This window comes from Aegilops tauschii, chromosome 7 (assembly GCF_002575655.3).
Source record: "Aegilops tauschii subsp. strangulata cultivar AL8/78 chromosome 7, Aet v6.0, whole genome shotgun sequence".
In the NCBI taxonomy this organism is placed as follows: Eukaryota; Viridiplantae; Streptophyta; class Magnoliopsida; order Poales; family Poaceae; genus Aegilops; species Aegilops tauschii.
Genome location: NC_053041.3, coordinates 539,223,185 through 539,249,812, shown reverse-complemented (window position 1 = coordinate 539,249,812; position 26,628 = coordinate 539,223,185). Strand labels below are relative to the sequence as shown.

General features: G+C 44.0%; 1 long non-coding RNA gene across 1 annotated transcript; it reads right to left on the bottom strand.

Annotated features, from left to right (window-relative positions):
- Window positions 1-524: 524 nt before the first annotated feature.
- On the bottom strand, window positions 525-14,774 carry LOC109746834 (uncharacterized). Its single transcript, XR_005762242.2, has 3 exons — window positions 14,425-14,774; window positions 11,475-13,967; window positions 525-2,037 (listed from the first exon to the last, which is right to left on the bottom strand). It is a non-coding gene; the product is annotated as an uncharacterized lncRNA (long non-coding RNA).
- Between the last annotated feature and the right edge of the window lie 11,854 nt (window positions 14,775-26,628).

Sequence of the window (26,628 nt, the reverse complement as noted above, 5' to 3'; positions counted from 1 at the left end):
CATGCACCACATCGACCTCTTACCAGTTACCATGCATGACTAGATCGGAAGCGCACCTTGGCGCGTGTTGCCCGTCCAAGCGTCGTGACCCGGTGTGTATAAATCTTGTTTGTACATCCAAAGAAAATTACAACACTCGTGTATAAATCTTGTACATCCAACGAAAATTACAACACTCTTTCAGGACTAATGAGATTAGTATAGATCACAAACACTAGAGATATACTAAAAACATGGTAAGATGAGGATACTTGGTCAATAGGATAATTAATTTTGCAAGCACATGACAAAATTTGTTCCAAAAAGCCAGATTGGCAGTGCCATATAAGACAACTGGTTTGCATCAAGTTCAGTACAAACCAAAAAGATTCAGGAACCATGCATCATCTACAACATAATATAATTAAAATAGGAATTCTTTTACCTATAGTCCATATCATTATTTGTAAGAGATACACAAAACAAATAGTCCCATATGAGAACACTCAGTTGCGCGACAAAATAAAAGAAGATTCATGTACATATCAGAGCTAAGATTCTCCAAATTACATCAGATCTGAAGCACCACAATGGGCTAATAATCACTGTCAATGTAAGGTACTGCATGCCTTTCTTTTGCTTCATGTGAAATGAATTTCTCTACACTCACGGTTCATATCAATGTCCAACTTTGAAAGTGAAAGGTTTCAGTTCCCATCGAAACCACTCCATTAGTAATTCGGTGCATATATTTTCTCTTCACTTTTTCATAGTAGAGAAATTTATTGCCCCGTTCTGATTTTAATACTCAGCTGCATAAGTTAATGACAATATAAGTGCCGAAGATAACGAAAATGTTTGCTTCCTATAAGCTTATAGGAGTGACAACTTAAACATGCGGTGCCCTATCTTGAGTGTATTATATCAGTAGGCTTGCAAAGATAGGATGACTTGCATGAGAAAATAGAAGTTAGCTCCATAAAAGGCTGGTGGATGTACATATAACTATGATTTTGTAGCTGTCACTCTGCATTTGACAACATAGAAGTTAGCTCCATAAACATTTTCCTGTCGTGCATATAGGGAACCTTGAAACCAGACAATTCTTCCCACCTAAAGGATGATAAAAAAACTGAATGCAGGCAATTATTCCTTCCTAAAGGATGATAAAATAAATAAATGATGGCATGCTGCATTGTACCACTTTGAAATATACATACGAAGAAAGGGACACACTAATACCAAACTTTATCATGCGTCATTAATCATAATCAATACTTATTATTTTCCCAAACCAAGACTAATTGCCATAACTTGAAACACCGCGTATCCATTTGTGTGGTGGCAGCCTGAGCTCCTCCTGCCGAGCACCAAGGAGGAAGGGATCAAGCAGAATTGGTGAGTGAGTGACTCTCATAATGCAAAATCGGTGAAACTAAAAACACATGCTATAGTTTGAAGTAAAGAAGTAGCATATGCATTGGAGATGTCATTGTTTAATTTACTGAAGTGGCTTCAAATTAAAAAAAAACATAGAAGTGGCACACTCCAAACCAATAAGACTGAAATAATCTAAGAATATTATCATTACAGAGGAACGATTTGTAAACTTGCTGCCTTTAGCTGGTCGCACAGGGCAAAGATAATCCCAGTTCTTTACCACCACCACTTAACAAAAATAGCATAAAAGGGCAAAGTTATCAGGGTACCGAGACTTTCTATAATATGTATCTGAAGCTAACCATGCTGACCAGTGAGGGCATCCTAAAGATTTTAGTAACACCACGAAGCACAGAACAACCACATGATGTCAATGATTGTCAGGTGAACGGCAATACCACAGGTAACATATATGATAGTAAAAATGTAGATGTACAAACCCTAGCTGACTATATCAAAAAAAGCAGAGGAGATGTACGACAGACCTATTAGGTCCACCAACTCCATCGATACCCAGCGAAGATACTTGGGCTCGTGGTGACGATAGTCGTGGAGGAGAGAACGATGGCACCAACAAAAGGGCACGCTCCAACTTCAGAACACGGCTCCACCGTCGACCTTGATGAGCACCATGACATCACAAACAAAATCATACAAACAGAAAGGCAACCAAGGAAGCAAGCACACAAGCTTATAAATCAGGGCAACCAAAAATGCTACAACTACAGGTGCAAAAGCAGATCTCATGAGATTATTAGGCAACATCAAAGTTATATAGCATACTCTGATTACAATAAATAAAGTTATATAGCATATTCTCTTTCAACATCGAAATTGTATTTTTCATCCACCTAATAGAATATCAGAACAGAAATAAGGGAACTTAAGTGGAAGGGGCATATAGTTCAAAGTTCAATAGCAAGGCGTTGTTTATTATCGCTTTCATTCATCAAATAATGAAAAGAGCGTCAGTTAGATGATACTCCCTCCGTTCCATAATGTAGTGCCTATAGATTTTTGTAAAAGTCAAACATTACAAACTTTGACCATATCTATAGAGAAAAGTAGGTACATCTAGAATACCGAATGCACATCATTGGATATATCGTGAGTTATATTTTCAGAATGTACATGTTTTGTATTGTAGATGTAGACAGTTTTCTCTATACACTAGGTTAAAGTTAGCAAAGTTTGACTTTCAAAAAAATCTATAGGCACTACTGTTGGGAATCGTAGCATAATTTAAAATTTTCCTACGCTCACCAAGATGCATCTATGGAGTCTACTAGCAACGAAGGGAAAGGAGTGCATCTACATACCCTTGTAGATCGCGAGCGGAAGCGTTCCAATGAACGTGGATGACGGAGTCGTACTCGCCGTGATCCAAATCACCGATGACCGAGTGCCGAACAGACGGCACCTCCGCGTTCAACACATGTACGGTGCAGCGACGTCTCCTCCTTCTTTATCCAGCAAGGGGGAAGGAGAGGTTGATGGAGATCCAGCAGCACGACGGCGTGATGGTGGATGTAGCGGGTCTCCGGCAGGGCTTCGCCGAGCTTCTGCGAGAGAGAGAGAGGTGTTGCAGGGGAGGAGGGAGGCGCCCAAGGCTTAGATCTTGCTGCCCTCCCTTCCCCCCACTATATATAGGGCCAAGGGAGAGGGGGGGGCGCAGCCTTGCCCCTTCCTCCAAGGAAGGGTGCGGCCAGGGGGGAGTCCTTCCCCCCCCCCCCCCCCCAAGGCACCTCGGAGGTGCCTTCCCCCTTTAGGACTCTCCCTTTTTTCTTATCTCTTGCGCATGGGCCTCTTGGGGCTGGTGCCCTTGGCCCATATAGGCCAAGGCGCACCCCTTACAGCCCATGTGGCCCCCCGGGGCTGGTGGACCCCCGGACCCCTTTCGGCACTCCCGGTACAATACCGATAAAGCGCGAAACTTTTCCGGCGACCAAAATAAGACTTCCCATATATAAATCTTTACCTCCGGACCATTCCGGAACCTCTCGTGACGTTCGGGATCTCATCCGGGACTCCGAACAACTTTCGGGTTTCCGCATACATATATCTCTACAACCCTAGCGTCACCGGACCTTAAGTGTGTAGACCCTACGGGTTCGGGAGACATGCAGACATGACCGAGACGCCTCTCCGGTCAATAACCAACAGCGGATCTGGATACCCATGTTGGCTCCCACATGCTCCACGATGATCTCATCGGATGAACCACGGTGTCGAGGATTCAATCAATCCATATGCAATTCCCTTTGTCAATCGGTATGTTACTTGCCCGAGATTCGATCGTCGGTATCCCAATACCTTGTTCAATCTCGTTACCGGCAAGTCTCTTTACTCGTACCGCAATGCATGATCCCGTGACTAACGCCTTAGTCACATTGAGCTCATTATGATGATGCATTACCGAGTGGGCCCAGAGATACCTCTCCGTCACACGGAGTGACAAATCCCAGTCTCGATCCGTGCCAACCCAACAGACACTTTCGGAGATACCCGTAATGCACCTTTATAGTCACCCAGTTACGTTGTGACGTTTGGCACACCCAAAGCACTCCTACGGTATCCGGGAGTTGCACGATCTCATGGTCTAAGGAAAAGATACTTGACATTGGAAAAGCTCTAGCAAACGAAACTACACGATCTTTTATGCTATGCTTAAGTTGGGTCTTGTCCATCACATCATTCTCCTAATGATGTGATCCCGTTATCAATGACATCCAATGTCCATAGTCAGGAAACCATGACTATCTGTTGATCAACGAGCTAGTCAACTAGAGGCTTACTAGGGACAGGTTGTGGTCTATGTATTCACACATGTATTACGATTTCCGGACAATACAATTATAGCATGAATAATAGACAATTACCATGAACAAAGAAATATAATAATAACCATTTATTATTGCCTCTAGGGCATATTTCCAACAGTCTCCCACTTGCACTAGAGTCAATAATCTAGTTCACATCACCATGTGATTAACACTCACTGGTCACATAACCATGTGACCAACATCTAAAGAGTTTACTAGAGTCAACAATCTAGTTCACATCACTATGTGATTATCACTCAATGTGTTCTGGTTTGGTCATGTTATGCTTGTGAGAGAGGTTATTAGTCAACGGGTCTGAACCTTTCAGAACCGTGTGCTTTACGAATATCTATGTCATCTTGTGGATGCTACCACGCGCTATTTGGAGCCATTTCAAATAATTGCTCTACTATACGAATCCGGTTTACTACTCAGAGTCATCCGGATTAGTGTCAAAGTTCGCATCGACGTAACCCTTTACGACGAACTCCTTTCCACCTCCATAATCGAGAAAATTCCTTAATCCACTAGGTGCTAAGGATAAGTTCGACCGCTGTCATGAGATCCTTTCCCGGATCACCATTGTACCCTCTTGACCAACTCATGGCAAGGCACACTACATGTGCGGTACACAGCATAGCATACTATAGAGCCTATGTCTAAAGCATAGGGGACGACCTTCGTCCTTTCTCTATCTTCTGCTGTGGTCAGGTCTTGAGTCTCACTCAATACTCACACCTTGTAACACAGCCAAGAACTCCTTCTTTGCTGATCTATTTTGAACTCTTTCAAAATCATGTCAAGGTGTGCTGTCTTTTGAAAGTATCATCAGGCGTCTTGATCTATCTCTATGGATCTTGGTGCCCAATATGTAAGTAGCTTTATCCGGGTCTTAATTTGAAAAACTCCTTTCAAACAACCCTTTATGTTTTTCAGAAATTTTACATCATTTCGGATCAACAATATGTCATTCACATATACTTATCAGAAATGTTGTAGCGCTCCCACTCACTTTATTGTAAATACAAGTTTCTAACAAACTTTGTATAAACCCAAAAACTTTGGTCACCCCATCAAAGCGTATATTCTGACTCCGAGATGCTTGCTCTGATCCATGGAAGGATCGCTGGAGCTAGCATACCTTTTAGCATCCTTAGGATCGACAAAACCTTTCTGATTGTATCACATACAACCTTTCCTTACGAAAACTGGTAAGGAAACTTGTTTTGACATCCATCTGCCAGATTTCATAAATGCAGCTAATGCTAACGTGATTCCGACAGACTTAAGCATCGCTACGGATGAGAAAATCTCATCGTAGTCAACTCCTTGAACTTGTGAAAATACTCTTTGCCACAAGTCGAGCTTCATAGATGGTAACATTACCGTCCATGTCCGTCTTCTTCTTAAAGATCCATTTATCTCAATGGCTTGCCGATCATCGGGCAAGTTCACCAAAGTCCATGCTTTGTTCTGATACATGGATTCTATCTCGGATTTCATGGCCTCGAGCCATTCGTCGGAATATGGGCCCACCATCGCTTCTCCATAGCTCGTAGGTTCATTGTTGTCTAGCAACATGACTTCCAAGACAGGATCACGCATTACTCTGAAGTAGTGCGCATCCTCGTCGTCCTACGAGGTTTGGTAGTGACTTGATCCGAAGTTTCATGATCACTATCATAAGCTTCCACTTCAATTGGTGTAGGTGCCACAGGAACAACTTCCTGTGCCCTGCTACATACTAGTTGAAGCGACGGTTCAATAACCTTATCAAGTCTCCACCATCCTCCCACTCAATTCTTTCGAGAGAAACTTTTCCTCGAGAAAGGACTCGTTTCTAGAAGCAATTACTTTTGCTTCCAGATCTGAAACAGGAGGTATACCCAACTGTTTTTGGGTATTCTATGAAGATGCATTTATCCGCTTTGGGTTCGAGCTTATCAGCTGAAACTTTTTCACATAAGCATTGCAGCCCCAAACTTTTAAGAAACGACAACTTAGGTTTCTATAAACGGTGTCGTCTCAACGGAATTGCATGGTGCCCCTTTTAAAGTGAATGCGGTTGTCTCTAATGCCTAACCCATAAATGATAGTGGTAATTTGATAAGAAACATCATGGTATGCACCATATCCAATAGGGTGCAGTTATGATGTTCGGACACACCATCACACTATGGTGTTCCAGGCGGTATTAATTGTGAAACACTTTCCACAATGTCTCAATTGTGTGCCAAACTCGTATCTCAGATACTCATCTCTATGATCATATCACAGACATTTTATCCTCTTGTCACGACGATCTTCAACTTCACTCTGAAATTACTTTAACCTTTCAATAATTCAGACTAGTGTTTCATCAAGTAAATACACTCAGCATCTACTCAAATCATCTGTGAAGTAAGAACATAACGATGTCCACTGCATGCCTCAGCACTCATTGGACTGCATACATCAAAATGTATTACTTCCAATAAGTTGCTCTCTTGTTTCATCTTACTGAAAACGAGGCCTTTCAGTCATCTTGCCCATGTGATATGATTTGCATGTCTCAAGTGATTCAAAATCAAGTGAGTCCAAACGATCCATCTGCATGGAGTTTCTTCATGCATATATACCAATAGACATGGTTCGCATGTCTCATTCATTTCAAAAACGAGTGAGTCCAAAGATCCATCTACATGGAGCTTCTTCATGCGTTCTATACCAATATGACTCAAGTGGCAGTGCCACAAGTATGTGGTACTATCATTACTATCTTATATCTTTTTGGCATGAACATGTGTATCACTACGATCGAGATTCATTTTAGGTGCAAGACCATTGAAGGTATTATTCAAATAAACAGAGTAACCATTATTCTCCTTAAATGAATAACCGTTTTGCGGTAAACATAATCCAATCATGTTCAACGCAAACACCAAATCTCGATGGTAGAGGGAGCATGCGATGCTTGATCACATCAACCTTGGAAACACTTCCAACACATATCGTCATCTCACCTTTAGCTAGTCTCCATTTATTCCGCAGCTTTTATTTCGAGTTACTAACACTTAGCAACCGAACCAGTATCTAATACCCTGGTGCTGCTAGGAGTACTAGTAAAGTACACATTCATATAACGTATATCCAATATACTTCTGTCGACCTTGCCTGCCTTCTCATCTACCAAATATCTAGGGTATTACTGCTTCAGTGACCGTTCCTCTCATAGAAGCACTTAGTCTCGGGTTTGGGTTCAACCTTGGGATTCTACACTAGAGCAGCAAACGACTTGCTGTTTTATGAAGTATCCCTTTTGCCCTTGCCCTTCTTAAACTAGTGGTTTTACTAACCATCAACAATTGATGCTCCTTCTTGATTTCTACTCTCGCGGTGTCAAACATCGCGAATAGCTCAAGGATCATCATAACTATCCTTGATATGTTATAGTTCATCACGAAGCTCTACTAGCTTGGTGGCAATGACTATGGGGAACTATCACTATCTCATCTGGGAGATTAACTCCCACTCGATTCAAGCGATTATGGCACTCAGACAATCTGAGCACATGCTCAACGATTGAGCTTTTCTCCCTTAGTTTGCAGGCTTAAGAAACTTGTCAGAGGTCTCATACCTCTTGACGTGGGCACTAGTCTGAAATCCCAATTTCAGTCTTCGGAACATCTCACATGTTCTGCGACGTTTCAAGAACGTCTTTGGTGCCACAATTCTAAACCGCACTGAACTATCACGTAGTCATCAAAACGTGTATGTCAGATGTTTCGTAACATCTACAGACGACGCTGAGGTTCAGCACACCGAGCGGTGCATTAAGGACATAAGCCTTCTGTGCAGCAATGAGGACAATCCTCAGTTTACGGACCCAGTCCGCATAATTGCTACTACCAACTTTCAACTAAATTTTCTCTAGGAACATATCTTAACCAGTAGAACTAAAGCGCAAGCTATGACATAATTTGCAAATACCTATTTGACTATGTTCATGATAATGAAGTTCATCTGATTATGAACTCCCACTCAGATAGACATCCCTCTAGTCATCTAAGTGAAACATGATCCGAGTTCAACTAGGCCATGTCCGATCATCACGTGAGACGGACTAGTCAAGATCGGTGAACATCTCCATGTTGATCCTATCTTCTATACGACTCATGCTCGACCTTTCGGTCCTCCGTGTTCCGAGGCCATGTCTGTACATGCTAGGCTCGTCAAGTCAACCTAAGTGTATTGCGTGTGTTCCGAGGCCATGTCTGTATATGCTAGGCTCGTCAACACCCGTTGTATTCGAACGTAAGAATCTATCACACCCGATCATCACGTGGTGCTTCGAAACGACGAACCTTCGCAACGGTGCACAGTTAGGGTGAACACTTTCTTGAAATTATTATAAGGGATCATCCTACTTGCTACCGTCGTTCTAAGCAAATAAGATGCAAAAACATGATAAACATCACATGCAATCAAATAGTGACATGATATGGCCAATATCATCATGCTCCTTTGATCTCCATCTTCGGGGCACCATGATCATCTTTGTCACCGGCATGACACCATGATCTCCATCATCATGATCTCCATCATTGTGTCTTCATGAAGTCGTCACGCCAATGATTACTTCCACTTCTATGGCTAACTCGTTTAGCAACAAAGTAAAGTAATTTACATGGCGTTATTCAATGACACGCAGGTCATACAAAATAATAAAGACAACTCCTATGGCTCCTGCCGGTTGTCATTCTCATCGACATGCAAGTCGTGATTCCTATTACAAGAATATGATCAATCTCATACATCACATATATCATTCATCACATCTTCTGGCCATATCACATCACATGGCACTTGCTGCAAAAACAAGTTAGACGTCCTCTAATTGTTGTTGGAAGTTTTTACGTGGTTTGTAGGTTTCTAGCAAGAACGTTTCTTACCTACGTATGACCACAACGTGATTTTCCAATTTCTATTTACCCTTCATAAGGACCCTTTTCATCGAATCCGTTCCGACTAAAGTAGGAGAGACAGACACCCGCTAGCCACCTTATGCATCTAGTGCATGTCAGTCGGTGGAACCTGTCTCACGTAAGAGTACGTGTAAGGTCGGTCTGGGCCGCTTCATCCTACAATGCCGCCGAAACAAGAAAAGACTAGTAGCGGCAAGAAGAATTGGCAAACTCAACGCCCACAACTGCTTTGTGTTCTATTCGTGCATAGTAACTACGCATAGACCTGGCTCATGATGCCACTGTTGGGAATCGTAGCATAATTTAAAATTTTCCTACGCTCACCAAGATGCATCTATGGAGTCTACTAGCAACGAAGGGAAAGGAGTGCATCTACATACCCTTGTAGATCGCGAGCGGAAGCGTTCCAATGAACGTGGATGACGGAGTCGTACTCGCCGTGATCCAAATCACCGATGACCGAGTGCCGAACGGACGGCACCTCCGCGTTCAACACACGTACGGTGCAGCGACGTCTCCTCCTTCTTGATCCAGCAAGGGGGAAGGAGAGGTTGATGGAGATCCAGCAGCACGACGGCGTGATGGTGGATGTAGCGGGTCTCCGGCAGGGCTTCGCCGAGCTTCTGCGAGAGAGAGAGAGAGGTGTTGCAGGGGAGGAGGGAGGCGCCCAAGGCTTAGATCTTGCTGCCCTCCCTTCCCCCCACTATATATAGGGCCAAGGGAGAGGGGGGGGCGCAGCCTTGCCCCTTCCTCCAAGGAAGGGTGCGGCCAGGGGGGAGTCCTTCCCCCCCAAGGCACCTCGGAGGTGCCTTCCCCCTTTAGGACTCTCCCTTTTTTCTTATCTCTTGCGCATGGGCCTCTTGGGGCTAGTGCCCTTGGCCCATATAGGCCAAGGCGCACCCCTTACAGCCCATGTGGCCCCCCGGGGCTGGTGGACCCCCGGACCCCTTTCGGCACTCCCGGTACAATACCGATAAAGCGCGAAACTTTTCCGGCGACCAAAATAAGACTTCCCATATATAAATCTTTGCCTCCGGACCATTGTGGAACCTCTCGTGACGTCCGGGATCTCATCCGGGACTCCGAACAACTTTCGGGTTTCCGCATACATATATCTCTACAACCCTAGCGTCACCGGACCTTAAGTGTGTAGACCCTACGGGTTCGGGAGACATGCAGACATGACCGAGACGCCTCTCCGGTCAATAACCAACAGCGGGATCTGGATATCCATGTTGGCTCCCACATGCTCCACGATGATCTCATCGGATGAACCACGGTGTCGAGGATTCAATCAATCCGTATGCAATTCCCTTTGTCAATCGGTATGTTACTTGCCCGAGATTCGATCGTCGGTATCCCAATACCTTGTTCAATCTCGTTACCGGCAAGTCTCTTTACTCGTACCGCAATGCATGATCCCGTGACTAACGCCTTAGTCACAGTGAGCTCATTATGATGATTCATTACCGAGTGGGCCCAGAGATACCTCTCCGTCACACGGAGTGACAAATCCCAGTCTCGATCCGTGCCAACCCAACAGACACTTTCGGAGATATCCGTAATGCACCTTTATAGTCACCCAGTTACGTTGTGACGTTTGGCACACCCAAAGCACTCCTACGGTATCCGGGAGTTGCACGATCTCATGGTCTAAGGAAAAGATACTTGACATTGGAAAAGCTCTAGCAAACGAAACTACACGATCTTTTATGCTATGCTTAAGTTGGGTCTTGTCCATCACATCATTCTCATAATGATGTGATCCCGTTATCAATGACATCCAATGTCCATAGTCAGGAAACCATGACTATCTGTTGATCAACGAGCTAGTCAACTAGAGGCTTACTAGGGACAGGTTGTGGTCTATGTATTCACACATGTATTACGATTTCCGGACAATACAATTATAGCATGAATAATAGACAATTACCATGAACAAAGAAATATAATAATAACCATTTATTATTGCCTCTAGGGCATATTTCCAACAACTACATTGTGGAATGGAGGGAGTAATAGAATAGTGTGATCATTAGACATAATTTTTAACCTTTTCCATTTATGATACTCTTTGCTTTGTCCCAGAAACCCACTATTTACTTCATCTCAGGACTGGATTAGGAAATCTTTCTTTCAAGAGACCATCAAATCAGCTATTTCTATTATCGAATCAGCTATTTTTATCATCTGACCTATTCACAATGGGAAGATTAAGGAGAGGGACATAGTAGAATGAAATATGTGTCACCTAAACAGGGTAACTCACCTTTTTGCCGCAGGTTGGCATTGCTTGGGGAGGCAGTAGCTATAGACTTTGAAAAGGATGTTGGGTATACGATTCTCCCTTTGCAGTGGCTTGTGGGAGACACAACGTGCAGGCCGAGATCTCCTCTCCCTTCCCCATCTCCCTCTCTACTTTCTCCTCCTGCCTGCTCTGTCTGCCAAAGAAAAAAACACACCATCAAATTCAGAAAACTAAAGGATTGATCCTTTCCAAAGAAAATTTGGAAGATGATTTAACCTTGGTAGAGGACTACTCTTCTTGTTTTTGGACCCGACAGCACATCGTCTAAAATGTTAACCTACGATTAGATTGCTAGCACCTAAGATTTCAACAGTGCTCTAAATGAGAATGTGTTGTTCAGTACCATAAGAGCATCAGTAAGCCATATATATAATAAATCAGAAGAGGTGTAAATTTTCTTTGGTCAACATCTTAATACATATATTATACCGGGTGAACATGTATCAGCCTTAGCAAGTCAAAAAAGCAGTATAAACTATATAACAATGGCAAGTGGAAGTAGTGAAATATATAAGAGAGAGATCTAGCAGTAGCAGATCCTCCAAATGTGTATATAGTGATACGATCAATCAGCAAATCATAGTGCAAGAATTTTAAAAGCATGATGAACTGATCAATCAATAGAACGGGACAACCTAGTTTACTGGTGGCACCATGGACCCAAAAGCTTGTGTATTTGTCGCCGAAGTAGCGAAGAAAAGCTTCCTCCGTGTGAGTGAATCCATCACGTGTTGAGAGACACCACACCGCCATGCAAAGAGGACGACAATGATGCATCAAATTGATATGTACACATCAGATCGGCAAGATGGGTACAGCGGTGAAAGAAGGAGAGAAAAGAAAGGGGCCAACCACCAACACGCCACCGCTGGATAGAGTTGCAAAAGGAAGTGGTGAAGTGAATCGCAAATGAACTCTGAACATGCTTCCGTGATGAGTTGAGGCTTATGGGGAATCAGAAAAATACTTTTGGGTAACATAAATTTAGTATCTGACAAACTGAATGATGGGATGTTACACAACTGTAGACTGACTTACCAATGTTTAATACAATACTTATTTTGCTATTTCTCGCAATGTAAGATGTAGCAAAGTTTGGTGAGGTTAGGCCTGAATATCAACAATAGAAAAAGTAAGCAAGAACAAATACGTCTTAGCTCGAGCTCAAGCTATTTGGGTAACATAATAAGAACCAGTTCATCGACATATTTTGGATAGCTATAAAACACATTAAACTTCACATTAAGATTGTGAGATATACCTCAGGTGAGTAGATCCATTGATCGGCCCCCTTGGAAACATCACCAAACTTTTGCAGAAGTGGAGGAGTTCCAGAATAATTGGATCTTCTCACTACCTCCTCCATTGATAAAAGAGAAGAAGAAATTACATGGTAAAATTATACAGTCATCTGCCACAAAATGGAAAAATACAAACCATTAGCAAGTCTGGATTACATGATTGTGGAAATTCATGTGCCCGTGTGAGGAAAAATTACTTCCTTCTTGGAAAAACTGTACTAAAAATAGGAAAAGTGTACAAAATAAGTAAGAGCTTGTGTTTGCCTCTGTTTTTCTACTACTGAGGTAAAAGAAGTGATGCACGTGCACCAAGTAATACATCAATACCAGCATCTAATTCCTCTAGTTTAACTGCGAGTCCTGAAAAAACAGTAGAAGCATCACATTGATTTAATTGTTGGTGGTTTTAGCTAGGAGGGCTAATTGAAAAATACGACCATGTTCATTAATACAACTATCTAAAACTAATCACATAGATCTGTAATGGAACACAACTTCATAGTCTTTGTGGCTTCATATAAAGTGGGTGTTCACATGGTCATATTACAGAATGAGTAAAAATTATAGGTTGGTATAATCATAACTTGTGACTGAGTGCCTTAAGAAGTTATTTTCATTACTGTAAAACAACATAATGTTTAGGGATACTTTTAGATGTGGTCCCAAAATATCAGTAAAAGTAGCGAATATTTTGTATTGCCTTTTAACCATGGCCTACCGGGAAAAAGTGACAATAGTCACGCAGTCACATGGTGATAACTCTAAATTCCACAACATATAATTAGCATGCTGATAGTGTTATTATCATGTGAAAAAGATCATAAATTGACATATACATTTGCTGCTAACCATGGCATGTCTACTTCTATGTGAGTATTAATACATTCGAGTGTGGATTATTAGTAAGCAAGTTAAATACTTTCAGCGCATTAATCTGAATCACATACTTACACAAGGACTCTGTAGGTTCCTTTCCTAACATTTAGAATGTCGACAATTTGCCCTTTTAAACTATAATAAAAACTCAGAGAAGCAAGTTTCCTTCCCCTTCTATTATTAATCCACATGCTGATATGCTTCACAACGAGCAGGCATTTGTCATCCCTCATCTTCTCATGCTAGAATCACTCCTTTCTCATTTGTTCATGTATGCCTGCTAAATTATCTGGTAAGAAAAGTTCTAACGCATATTTTACTGAACAACAAAGTACGTGCTTCATGTTTGTGAGTACCTAAAAAATATGTGTATGTCCATGTCTGTGTATGTGTGTGTGTGTGTGTGTGTGTGTGTGTGTGTGTGTGTGTGTGCGCTCAAAGAACCGTATGTGCTCATGTATGCCGCTCATCAATTACTCTGCTATCTGAAACCTAACTCTAAATTGGATACCAAACAATGCAGAGAAATTCAGAGCAAGACCAGACTAAACTTCATCTGATCTCAATAAAAGGGATTATAAAACAGCTAGACCATCAACCTACACCATCTTCTTTTTCACGCCTCGGATAGTATATCTTTAAATATAATTGTTCGTGCCAACTTAATGTATTGCAGTAATTCAAAGGATAAAATTTGTCTAGAAGATGAATATTAAGGAAAGAGAAAGATAGACCTGTGTCGAAGGAGCTTGGCCTACGGGTGGCCTGAGCTTGGTGCGACCCAACGTGTGCTGCGTCGCGAGGGAGTACCTCGACACACCGTGCTGATGACCCGTGGACCGTAGTTGCCTCGCCATGGCCGAGGCGGACCCTGGCGACGCTGCTTCCAAACCGCGGCAAGAAGGCCAGGCAAGAGGAAAGAATCACCTGCAAGGAAAGCAATGAGACAACCTCGAGCACCAGCAAGTTTCCTCACAATCATCTACCGAGGTCCACCACTTCCCATTTTTCCTTCTGATGAATCTGCAGTTCTAGCCTCTGTTCAGTTAACAGATCCTCATAGCCAGTCCAACTCCCAAGAGTACAGCGAAAAGGATGAAGCAGCTACGCAAGTGACAGTCTCCACTCCGCCAGGCATGGCAATGCAACGAGCTCGATGAGGCCTCCTCCCGGCGACCAAGGCGACAGGAATCAGCGGCCAGGTCGCTTTCCTCTCCCAATCCACTCACCTGATCCAACTGCCATACGACAAACAGATCAAGAAATCCCATACAGACCAGGCAGAGGCCGAACGAGAGCGGGACGAAGCATACCTGACGGAGTCCACCGGAGCCGCGCCGGCGGCGAAGGCGCTGCCCAGCCCGAAACCCTAGCCAGGCTGAGGGCCGCGAGCGAGCGTGAGAGGTCGTGCACCGCGGTTCAAGCCGGATAGGAAGAAGAGGCGGAGCAACCTCGGTGTGGGGAGGAGGCGCCGGGAAGCGCGAGGTCGGGGACGGGGGAGCGCGGCGGCGGCGCGCGGGCGAGGACAGAAGCGGCGGGGAAGGACAGGAGCGGAGGAGAGGGGCACAAGTGGGGGTGGGGGCTACGGTTCTGAACCAATCGGGCACTCTCCTCGCCCATACGTGAAACCCAGCCATCCACACCGCGTCACGCACGACCACACACGTGAAAAGACGAAAATGCCCTCGGCGGGGCACGGGAATAACGGCGGTGGTACGAGATCTTTACAGCGGGTTGAACTGTTCATTGCTACAGTAGCCCATCCTTGATCCGACGGGCGAGGTCTTCCAAGGACTCGATCCGACGGCCTAGATCCGATCAAGCAACCAGATCCGACGGCCAGGAATCCAAACGGCTGAGGAGCCGGGAGGATCCCTGTCAATCTTATTTCTCGATTTTCCTTGGCTGAAACCACCAGCTCGTACGCACGTACTTCTGCACACACTATACCCACTTCATGCAGAACTAAAAAACGAAAGTGCAAATACAAAATATCAAGATTAAATATAACATGCCGTCCCGTCTCCGGCTTGACTGGTCGCTAGCTGCTGCCATGGAATCAACCAAATCGAAATTAAATTGCAGTTGCTTGACCACTAGCGCGAAAATGTGAAAAAGAAAAATGCAAGCTCTTGCCGGTAACTTGTTGAACGCACTCACCCGGTGTTGGATGTGTTCGTTTCAGAACAGTCCTGGGTGGAACGCGAGACTCGGTTAAACAACTACATACCCAAGCGCTCCTAAACAAATAGTATGAGGAATGCATCATGATGTGACCTTAACCTTAGACCTATTTAAGGAGTACTAGCCTCTCTAGTGACCGGGATGTACCGGCAACCAGCTAGCCAATCAGCACATGACACCACATCAAGCACTCATATACGGGAGATGTATTTCACACATTTCTCTAGATTTGCATGCAGTATATTTTCTGCACTAGGACCCACCAAATGTCAGATGAAGGACACATGCATGCATGACCATCTATTGCTGCCACACAAGTACTTACGAAGCACGCATGCATTTTGTTTTCGCTTTGACAATTTCAATCACGCATATCTTTTAATCTATAGTTTTATTTTTAAAACTTTTTTTTATATTTGAACTCCCAGGGTCAAGTCCTTTATAACAAGATCATTATTGGATATATTTGAAACATGTTTAAATTTCAACGTTTCAATTCACTTATTTCGTTCAATCTATTAATTCCGTGAGGGAAATTTGTTTTTCATTTTAGTGAATTTATTTTGAAGTGAGCTAAACTTGTATTGAATGAAATTACAAATGAGCTAAAATAATTTTGAAATTAGTTTTGTAATGGATGAAATATAGTATTTCAATAGAATTTTTGAGAGAAATATTTTTAAACGTGTGAAATATGTTTATTGAAATGATTGAAATCAATTTTTATATGAGTGAAATATCAGTTTCTCAAGCGCACAGTGAAATTAGTTTTGAAATATATCCTTTGTAATGAGTGAAAAAGGTATTTTGAAACGAATGAAATATAGTATTTCAATTGAACGAGTGTAATGTGTTTCCTGAAATGAGTGAAATTAATATGTTTTTTAGTGAAATAATTTTACTGAAACTGAAAAATTAAATTTGTGAGGATGAGTAAACAAATATTCAAAAGAAACCTATTTCAAAAGAAATAGCAAGAACAAACCTATTTCGTAAGAACTATGTGAAATAAACCTATTTTATAAGAAATGTGGTGAAATATATTTAGTGAAATGATTGAAATCAATTTTTATATGAATGAAATATCAGTTTCGCAAGCGCGCAGTGAAATTAGTTTTGAAATATATCTTTTGTAATGGGTGGACAAGGTTTTTTTAAACAAGTGAAACATAGTTTTGTTTTAATTTAGTGAGTGTAATGTGTTTTCTGAATGAATGAAATCTATCTTTCGTAAATGAGTGTAATGTGTTTTCTTAAATGAGTGAAATCTATGTTTCGTAAATGATTGTAATGTGTTTTTTGAATCTAGTGAAATGTGAAACTGACTGGAAGGTTTTCCGAAACTAGTGAAATGTGAAACTGACTGAAATGATTTCTCTAAAATGAGTGAAACGGTAAAATTCAAACTAGCCAAAGTGCATCTAAGATTGATCTTGTTTTAAAGGTCTCGTCGCGTTGAATTCAAAAATATAAAATATTTTAAAACTGGATATTTAGTTCAAAAGTTATCAACCTTTTAAAATGTGGCATGAAAAATAAAGTGCAGGTATTTAGTACGTGCATGCAGCTTGTTCATCTGCTCTCTCTCACGCTGCCACCTGACAAAAGGTACTGCTGTGGACCCTGCCCAACCTTGTATATGTGTTTGTATAAGATTCGTATTGCTAAAAAGGAGAAACAAAAGCATAGTGGGGTCTACCAGCCACACCAATCTCAAAGCAATGTTTGTGATAGATTCTCCACCGGTACCTCCCGCCACCGGTAGAAAAACTTCTTCGCTCACCCGGTATTGGATGTGTTCGTTTCAGAACAGTCCTTGGTGGAACGCGAGACTCAGTTAAACAACTACATACCCAAGCGCTCCTAAACAAATAGTATGAGGAATGCATCATGATGTGACCTTAACCTTAGACCTATCCTATATACCTAAGAAGTTGACCCTCACTATCTTATTTATCTCAACATACAAGCTGTCCACATCAGCAACCATGCCATCTAAGCAAAAACTGACTTTATATGCAACCACGTCATCACTAACCCAACAGCTGGCGCCCACACAATTCCATCAACAAATCATGGGACTCGGTTTTTCATTTGTACGTAAAGATCCAGGTCACCGAAGGGACACATTGTTTCCACAAGATTTTTTTAGTACGCACCCAACTCTGGTCATTGAAACGATCCGTCATTTACTTAGGATTCAGTTTTTAATTGATGCGTTTGGAGTCCTGTCCACGAAGCTATCCACCCTTTCCTATTCATAACGTAAGATGCATCCCTTTTATAACTGGAAGAAGATCCCAGATGCATCATCTCTCACTTCCTCACGCATCTCATCTTCCCACGTACGTATTTCTTATAGAGTTGCGGCTGTCGAAACCGAGCTCCGGCGCAAGCGACCTCCATGCCAAGATTGGGTTGGATGCAGCGCCGCCGCATCGTGCCTGGACGGAACCGGCGCATGCCAATAGTGCTACGCTGGCTCCCACATGGGCTTCGCTCGGATGACCACCATCGACCGTCCGCATCGGCTGCACCCGCCTGCCACCCCGCACAGTCGTGGCGTCACGAAGAATCTTGCCGCCGCCGCCCATGGTACAGCCCTCAGTGCCTCCTCCTTTTCCTCCGGCCTGGAGCACGGCGAGCCGGTCGGCATGGTTTGCAGTGAGAGAGGAAGAAGAAGCCCTATTTGCAGTTGAGATCTGTTCGCATGTACTACCAAACTACTTTCCTTACTCTCATGTCTCTCCAGTCTTCTCAATACCGCTAGCGCCACCTTAAGCACGTGGAATTTTATTGCAGTGTGCAAACTGAACTCCTTCCTATCGTTGGTGTCAATGTTCCCGTGTGCAAGCTAAACGGGTAATGCATGACTCTTTCCCTAATTCTTTTTTCATTTTGGAATCTAAAGGACAATAATTTTATTATTGACATATTGCACTTGATCTTGAATTAGTAACCAATTAACCATCACATATTATGATTGAATGATCTGCTCTGCTGCATTTACACATACATGTGCATTGGGTTTTGTTCAGAGAAGTTTGGATCTATACTTTTATGAGCAGTCCACTGGTCGATCTCTTCGTATCTATTATTTCTCGATCTCCCAACAGTTTCTTAATTAAAGAGGGAAGTATAGATGAAGCAGAAGATTAATTAAGTTCAGTAAAGGCATTGAGTACTGCCCCCTTGATTGTCACAATCATTGCCACATGTAAATACTTTTATCAGTTTGCATGAATTAGTCTGGTCTTTTCATGAATATTCTGCAGAGAGTCCATTCTACTCTCCTATCTGCCCTTGCTTCAAATAAAATCGGCCGCTTAACTGAAAGTATTGTCAAAGTAATACCTTCTATGATTATTGGTTAGTTGCTTGCATGTGATTGTCAGTTTTAAATACATGGAAATATGGATCTCAATGCTTACATGTGTTAGAATAAATCCACCGTCGATCATCCGAGAACCAAGCAATCAAACGAGCGACACCGTCACAATACCGCACACCGGCCACCCGGGCGCCGGCACACGCCACCGGCTCCCCCTTGCGTGCCTGTGCTATTATGTTGGCATAAGTTACATCGTGTGTCTACCCTCGCTATATATGAGAGGCCTAGGATACAAGTGTCCTACTAGGACACGATTTCACATCCTATGTAAACATAATACAACTACAAGTCCAACTGTAACCTACCTTGTACACTATATTCGACACAACTCCAACAAACTCCACCTTGGCGAATATACTCCACCACCTTGGATTTATCCGTGCGTCAAACTTCCATGTACATTGGACTTGAGCTTATCCCATGAGCACCGCTGCTACTCCAAAGACTCCATATAACTCCACCTGCAACTTGTAGTCCCTTCTTTTCTTGACCATAGTCAACGCTCGAGCAAAATTAAGTTCCTCATTACACTACTTTGCGCTCCCAACTTCCAGAGCATCGGTCCAACACCATCACACACTGATCACTGACCTGCATGAAAGTGAACAACTCACATATTGGATGTCACACATAAGAATTACCTGAACTCAACATCACCGCTCTTCCTTGACTGTTTGTCTGAAACTTGAAGGAATTTCACCGCTGCTTGTAGTCATCCCGAGTCAAATTCGCAGTTGCCTCACCACATGTATGACCACCATAGCCCTGGCCCGTCTCCATGTCCCGTGCATACCGCACGCCTCGCCGCTATTACCGCGTCGAGCCTCCGCTGTCCCGGTCGAGTCTCAAGGGTCGCGAACCCACACCACTCAACCCCCACTGCAGAGTACCACCGATCATCACCGATCGATGACGAGTTTCACGCTTCCATCAGACCACTGGGCTCCAGTCTGAATTACGTGTTGCTCGCTTTTTTCCCACCTGCTGAATAGGCTTCGACCCCGTCGACTTACGCCGTAGCCCCTCAATCCAGCTCCACCTTCAACATGACTCCATGGTAGATGATCAGTCCACCCCTGCGCCTCATCGACTTCAAGCTCCGTGTATACACCACCTTGAATCAATCCCGCGCCATAGTCTTGTCGAAGCCGCACAAGCCCTCGGGGCCTGCACCACGTGTTTCCACGCCCAGAAGTCGGTCACCATCAGCATCACGCTCCTACGTCGCCGTCGCCGATCCCACCACCGTCTTCTGTACCAACCGACATCTTGCGTCGATCCCGTCAGACTGTCAGTCCGACCCAGTCGAACTTGTTCGACTGCACGATATGCTCGAGACTCCACAAGCCATATAAGCACATCACCAATCTGCCATTGTCATGGTAAAACCTCATGTGCAATTAGAAACACTTCCAAAAGAAAATTTTACTTTCCCGATAGTCTCCATGGTTGCACCAAAGCCTTTGCCTCCCATAATCTCCAAAGCACTCTTTCTTTATTGTGTTGTTGTCCATGCCACGTCAATACCATATATAATGCAGATTTTTTTTTGGTCCAAACAAATCTCGTGTCTGCTTTCCATCCTTCCGTGTGCTTTTCCGTGACTCAGCTCCAAACAGCCGCCAACAGTACACACGATTGGTACACGGCAATCCAGTGCAGCACCAGGGGCTTCCAACGCGACTCCGCCTGTGCTGCGCACACGTCTGCCACCGCGTGGCCTTCAGCGCACGCACACGCACACGCCAGCCCGTGGGCTGCCACCTTATGCACGCCTGGCCACCCGTACGTGCCCCGAATTGGGCGATTCCGAGTGTCCGCCGCCGCCTGCTATCCGATTTCGCTCCCTGCCGATCGCTTCTTCCAAACACGATGCCGTCTTCCCGAACCTTCAACTCGAGCAACCTTGATCCACCGACGCGACAACTTTGCTGCCATGTCTCCAACCACACACGTTGCACCTTGTCAGATCCCATTGACAGCTTTCACGTGCTCTCCTCTAAATCAACGATCTGCAACCTCCGAACAACCTAGCTCATGATACCACTTATTAAAATAAATCCGAGGCCACCGTCGATCATCCGAGAACCAAGCAATCAAACGAGCAGGACACCGTCACAATACCGCACACCGGCCACCCGGGCGCCGGCACACGCCGTCGGCTCCCCCTTGCGCGCCTGTGCTATTATGTTGGCATAGGTTACATCGTGTGTCTACCCTCGCTATATATGAGAGGCCTAGGATACAAGTGTCCTACTAGGACACGATTTCACATCCTATGTAAACACAATACAACTACAAGTCCAACTGTAACCTACCTTGTACACTATATTCGACACAACTCCAACAACATGTGTATAGGTTCTCATGCTCTTCATATATTATACAATGCTATTTTCATCTTCTTTCAGTTGTCTCGGACATCTCAATTCTTGATTCGTGTCGGAACATGAGGCTTCTCAGGGCATTTGGAATTCTGGCCGTCCGATCCGATCAGCCACGCTCACGTGTCCTAATCTGTGCCATCCGTTCGCGCGTGACGTTTTTTTGGTTTGGTAAAAAAAAATATCACTTGTGGGTATATTAGCCATATGTCCCTGATTTGTGGGGTCTGGTCACCTGTGGGCCATGCCCGTCAGCGGCCATGGTTAGAAGAGTGCCCGGTGGGCTTCTTACGCGGTAAAAAATGCATGCCACCGCCTGTAATTTTGGCCGCCCATCGGGGGCATTGATGGAATTTCGGATGGACCGACGCCACTTGGATCGCCCCGATTCGTTGCTCTGTCCCCAATAGGAAGAGACGCTAGGGTTTGGGCTTGTCTCCTCTCACTTCTCTCTCTCCCTCGCACCTTTCTCGCGCCGCCGCCGCTCCCGCTCCTATGCCATCGCTCTCTCCGGCCCCAGCCACTCCCGCTGCTATGTGCCTCCCTCCTCCCCACGAGATCACCATCGACCCTCCCTTCTGCTTGAGCCGTGCCGAAGCAGCTGCAATAGTGCTCTATGCGGCCGTCCGATCCGTGGACGCCGACGCCGTCCGCGACCTCCTAGCCCGCGCCGAGGAGTCCGGCTCCACCGCCGCACTCGCGGCCGCGCAGACGGAGACGAGGGAGTCCAAGCTCTAGCGGCGGAGGCTGACGCGCTCGAGGTCGTGCGCCTCCTCCCCGCTCAACGATGTCGATGCCGCCACGCTCCGCTCCTGACTCGACCTCGGCGCCTTCCACATCGCTGCCAAGCAAGGGTACACTGGTGAGCTGCTCTTCTCGCTCGATCCTTATCTGATAGAGTTTACCTTGTTGTCTAGGTATTCATCATGTTTATTTCGTCGCATTAGTTTCGTTCATGCATGTAGTTAAGTTGAAGACTTCTGGCTGCGGCAGTTTGTGCACGTAGAAATGTAGGTATGTGTAAACATGCAAGCTAGATAGTGGTCTGTTAGTTGAGTGAGTCTTAGAACAAATGGATGCATGTGTGGGCGTCCGTGAGGTTACTAGCATGCACGTATTGCATGGATAAGAGTAGTTAGAGCGGCTTAGTTGTGGACCTGGTAATCAGCAGCGTTGTTATCTCCAGCAGCGAGGAGATCGGCCGAAACCGAGTGGCCAGAGAGATGGTTATCAGCTGCCGTTTCTACCGGCTAGTGGAGCTAGTCTAGCCAGTCGTGGTTCAGCCGATATGTGTGGCTTGACCGTGGGGTTGCATGCAAAAGTGAGTGCGTGTGTGCGTGGCATAGTGGGTGCGTGGTGTTGTGTTTAGTCCGGCTACTTAAGACTGTGTAATCCACTTCATTTGTGTGTGAGAAGAAATACAGAAAAGTGGCACAAGTTGTGTGCGGTGCCAAGATCCTGTGTGTGTTCTTCTACCTTGTGCGTGTGTGAGTCTTCTTCTTCCTCCGGCTGCGCCAACATTATCCTCGCATCAGCCCCTGCCTTTTGTTCTTCTCCTTTCATTCGCTCTTTGCTGCTCCTGCTCCTCCTTGTTCTTCATCTCGCTACTGTGGTGCTTGCTGGGCGAGCATTGGGGCTGCCTGCGCCTGGAGTCGTGGGCTGGGTGTTGTGATGGCCTCGCTGCGGCGTGACGCCTGTTGATGTGCCTTTCCTCATTTGCTTGCAGGTCCCATCAAAATCCAGCCGCTCCGCCGGATCTGCTGCTCTGGTCGTCGATCTGTAGGTATGTGCCTATTCTTCCCTGTTCTTGGCCACTGGCTACTGCTCGTCTCTGATTTGTGTCTTGTTTTCCTTGCAGATCCGTTCATTGTCACCGGTGCCTCCTTCGACGTGACCCCCCTGCGCCTCCGTTCATGGATCTGTGGGTCAACCCTTGTCCTCCTCCTTTTCACTTTTCACTTCTCTTTTGTTCTAGCACTACATGTATCATATCGTGTTGTGCGTGTCAATGTGTAGGCCGGCCAGTGAGGCCTTTTGTTGTTTGTCTTGTTTCTGGTAAAGGCCAAAAGTACTTTTTACTTGTTTGTGTGTAGTCTGTAGTGTAGATCTATGCCTTTTGTTCTTTTTCTGCATCTTGGTAGGTCCTGCAATTGATGTTCCTCTGTGGATTGAATGTTGGTGATTTTGTTCCTTTTCGCATGTAGGATGGCTTTTTTCGAAAAGGGGGGATTCCCCGGCCTCTGCATCAGAACGATGCATACGGCCCTTCGATGGCTTTTACTTAAAAGATGCATGTAGGATGGCTAGGTCTATGTAAAGGGGGTGTGGTTTCTTCTTCGTTTAGTGCTCTAGCTAGGTTCCAAGGAAGGGGAATTTTGGAGTTGTCTTCTTGTGTTGGTACCTTGTTGTCCGGGAAGCATTGGATCTAGCTAGGTTTTTTTATAATGTATGGCTTTGTTGTTGAGGAGGGGGTTAGTCCTGCCAGGTTTCTTGAGGTCATATGATAATTAAGAGTACCCCATGAGATGCTTTGCTATTTTAGTGTGCCCCTTTTGATTGGTATTCTTAGATGAATAAATTGATCTGGTGAGAGATGAAAGCCAAAATAGATATAGTTGATTTGATTTTTCAAGTTCATGTTGATATTGTTCTGTAGTAGTAAATGATATGGCGCACTGCTGCATGCTTTTGTGTTCTTGATAGTTAGTGTGGACCATTTAATTAGTGCTCTTGACCAGGTAGATCGATGTGCTTTTGGCATGGCTTTGTTGTGAAGGAGAGGTTTAGGCCTGCCAGGTTTCTTGTGGTCATCTCAGTTCTTGATTCGTGTAAGGGTTAACCTTGCTTAGTTCAGAATAACCAACATTCTTCTTGAAAGTAGCCCTACTCAAGGTGATATAAGGTTCTCCCTTCCATTGCCTAGTTAGCTGCCAGTGCTCACTAATTTTTGCATCTCTGCCATGGCTAAAATTCGTCCAGCTATTTTGATATGTAGCTTCTTATGCTATCAATGTTATTTTAGCATTAGCAAATTGCTTTCCTAGCATTGTTTTCTCTATAAATGAAATACACAGGCACATTCTGTATTTTATCATCTGCAATTCTGATTTATGCCCGCTTCATGTCTTGGTGGAGTTCCACTTTATTATCTAAGAAATTATGTATTGCTTTGATTTATCTGAAATCACAATAAGGCCTACTCCTTTTCTTGTGTTAGAACCATAATTCTTTTGGAACATACTTGAGTTTACAAATGTATAGCAAATTGGAAAAGTAAGTTATGTTTTGACATCTAGACTTTTTATGCTCAGATTTAATGGCATGCTCCTGCTTCATGCCCCTAGCCCTTCCAGATGCAACCCATGGTGCCCTAGAGTTGGTTCACTAGAGTTCGGCCTTCCACGCCATGCCTCCACCCAAGATCCTATGAGGACCGATCTATGTCCTTTACCGAGGTGGCATCATCTACTCAATATTCATAGATCTTATAGTTAATATAAATTTGACATGATTCCTTTTGCCTTTGTAGTTTTCGCATATTTTCCATTTCATTTTCTGCACTTTGTGAATCGTTGTCATCCTTTGTTTTATGCATTTGTACAAACTGGTGCTCCTTGAAAGGTTATCATACTCTTTGCGGGTGTGTAGCTATTTTGTCATGACTTTGTTTTTCCCTCTCATGGGCCATGTTGATCCTATTTCGGTTTCGCCTTCCTGCATATCTACTATGAGCATCTGTCCTTGTCTCGCAACATCTTTCGTTTGCGGAGCGGTTTCGTCATCTGTTTATTGCTTGGTTCATATTTGCTGCTTCAGTAATTTTTACCCTGGCTTCTAGCTAGTGATTTAGTTTCTAGCTAAATTAGGTTGGTAGGAAAATGGTACTAATGTACATTTACACCGCAATCAAAGTGATTGGCGTTGGGCTCCTTGTGCTAGAGGTGATCTCGGTTGGTATTTTCAATTTTGACATAATTTAGATATTTAAACAGTGATTAGCATCTTTTTGGGTGTCCTGCCTTCGACGCTTATAGACGATAAGGCGCCCTGGCAGCGCCTTGCAAACATGCCCGCCTTAGGCGCTTAGGCGTCACCTGGGCACTAGAGCGGGTGGTGCTCGCCTTAGGTCGCCTTACCGCCTTATAGACAATGATGATTAGTACTACAAAATTAATTTCATACTCATTTGCCTTTTGTATATATTTTTGCTTCGTTTCCTTACTCTGTTTCTGTTGTACTGCAAGCAGAAAACTTCATCCATTGTGTAATACAGTACCATGTGCTCGAAAAGTGGATTTAGTATCCACAAAATAAAGAGTCAACTAAGATCTGAGTCAGCTATAGGCACAACTGTCATTCCAGATTAATAAAAAGCAAATCTACAAATGACAGTCACTATTTTCAGCCAGTATGATGTAGTACCAAGATCCAATTCGAACTTATCCACTATATGAGCCCAGTTAAAAAAATTATCCGGTTAAGAAGTTTAGGGAAAATACACAATGAGAATTATTAGCCTTCCCTCATATAAAATAGTATGACACTTTAGTTTGGATGTTCTTTTCCTCTACTGCAGTACACATGATGTAAATTATACAGCAATTGTAGGGTGTTCATAACCACTGAAAACTTATGTTTTTTTCCTTTTATTCAGAGATTGGATTAATATTTGGCATGAGGCGGTGGAGGCGATGTTGATCCCTAGAGGCCTAATATCCTTCTAAGGGGGTGTTTGGTTCAGGGACTTTTTAGTCCCAGAGACTAGAAAAAATCCCTAAAAAGTCCCTAGGAACCAAACGGGAGGGACTTTTTCTACAGGGACTAGAAAAACACTCTACTAGAGAGTCTTTTTTGATTAGTCCCTGGGACTAGAAAAAGTCTTAGGACTTCTGAACCAAACACCCCCTAATTTGGGAAAGGATGAACTTGAAGATTCCTATTTATTTCTCTGCTGGTATGTGTTTTTTTGGGTCAAACTT